This window comes from Trachymyrmex septentrionalis, unplaced genomic scaffold, assembly GCF_001594115.1.
Source record: "Trachymyrmex septentrionalis isolate Tsep2-gDNA-1 unplaced genomic scaffold, Tsep1.0 scaffold60, whole genome shotgun sequence".
NCBI lineage: Eukaryota > Metazoa > Arthropoda > Insecta > Hymenoptera > Formicidae > Trachymyrmex > Trachymyrmex septentrionalis.
This window is the reverse complement of record NW_017305779.1, coordinates 2793165-2795380: the sequence shown is the minus strand read 5'-3', so window position 1 is coordinate 2795380 and position 2216 is coordinate 2793165.

Here is a 2216-nt window from a genome sequence, read left to right as displayed (position 1 = left end):
TTCAGGCCGCTTCATGCGCAGCCCTTCTCTTTACTTTACTCGCCCTCGACGTTCTTTCCCCCTCCAACGCCAGACGCGTTCCCCACCCCATCGAAAAACAGGTTCCCCCACCTTATTGCCTGACGAACGAGTTTCCTTCTCCTCTCCGCCTGGCGAACGAGTTTCCCCACTCCACGTGGCAAACACGTTTCATCGTATCTGCTTGTGATACGTTAGAGGCAATACTAGCTACTCTAAAGCGGTAATCTTTTCGGATTCCCGCAGTGTTCTGAGGAGGCAATTGGCTCGCCTAGATTCATTAACAAAAATTATATAATTTACTGGATCAAACATATGATAAAAGTTATGATAAAAGTTAACTCTATGACGTGAGTAAACAGGAGATCGAATTCGAGGGATAAAAACTCGATGAAACATAGCTTCGGAAAACACATAGAAAATCGGGACAATGCGATTTTAGTGCCGTGGCGGAAAAAGTTGGAAGTATATAATACATGACACTGACGAGATACTATGAGTACATCCAACAGCATGACCGCTCACTGAGAGCTCAATGAGTTTTTACCTGTTTGGTCTACATTTTTAGATCTAATGGAATATACCAATCAAATGCAAAAGCTCACTGAGCAATCGTGCTTCTGGATGCACCTAATGAATGGCTGCGTTGAGCGGACTTAACAATTGAATGAGCGCTCGCTGTTATTGGTGTATTCTTTTAGATCATCCAATCAGTATTTTAGATTTGGTAGAATACATCAATGAGTGCATCCAAAAGCACGACCGCTCACTGAGCTCTTCCATTTGATTGGCATATTTACAAGAGCTCACTTAACGCTCAGTGAGCGGTCGTACTTCTGGATGCACCTAATAACGGCAAGCGCTTACTTAACTGTTGAGTTGAACGCTATTAAAAACCGTCGGCTTTGGGCAAATTATCGACTATCAAAGAGCCCAGAAATAATTGAACGATAACGTTACCGACAATTAATAAAAATTTATGATTAACAAAAATATTTCGATAACACATTATTAAATTCATGATTTTTTTATTATATAAATACTGTATAAATAAGTATGCATACTTTTAATGTTATATTTTATATATTGCCAAAAAATTATAATTTTTTCTTTGCAGTTTTTATTGATAATCAAACTTGGATGATAACATTTAAATCATAGTTTTAAATAAAAATCGAGTATTATTAATTAGTTTTAAACATATGTACACGTTTATGAAACTAATAAATCATGAAATTAGTATCGGATTATATTAATTTTTTATTCTTAGATTCGGTTGTTCTACTTTTTGATAAATTTTACCTGTTGCGTACAAGTCGGTTTTACTAACGTCGATCAAGCTTAATCGTGATTAATTGTAAATCGCAATTGGTTGATTTTACTAAATAGCAAACGCGATTGGTCAACGGCCGATTAAGCTAACTGGCGTTGATGAAACTGGTCATTAGGTATCCTTACTATTAAGGCTATCACATTACACACAAAAGCTGACATAAGCTTCATAACTATACTTATGGGTGTTGAATCAATAAGCATCCAACATAAAGACGCCATGTTCATTTACATAAGATGTTCATTGGTCTAGAAGCCTTAAGCCTATTCTACAATAGTTGTAAGAGTTGACCAATCACAGTCAAATATTCTCCTCACATTAGACTTGATTGGTCAATACTTACAACTACGCTTACGACTATTGTAGAATAGGCTTAAGAAATCCGTTCTGTTGTTCCGATTCTGTGCATGTACATGACTGGCACCCTTATGGCTCCTGCAAATAGAACGCGGTAACGATTGCCGCGTTTTGTGTGCAGGAGCAGAGGGAAATCTGAGAGAGGACATGACGGCCCAAAACCTGTAACCGCAAAATGCTACCGCGCACTACCGCCCTCTGAAGAAGTGGATGTTAATTACACAACAATATTCACCTTTTTGCGGTGATGAAATAGATAGTTGAAATCGCTAAAATAAATAAAATCCATTAAATTAATAGATTTCAACGATTTTAGCGATTTATTTCTATCAGGAGCAAGAAGGTGGATATTGTTGGGTAGTTTACATCTATTTCTTCAGAGGGCGGTAGTGCGCGGCAGTATTTTGCGGTTACAGGTTTTGGCCGTCATGTCCTCTCTTAGGTTTCTCTCTGCATATAGATACCGGCGATAAAAAATTGATAACGAGATTTACAAAAACCATAATCT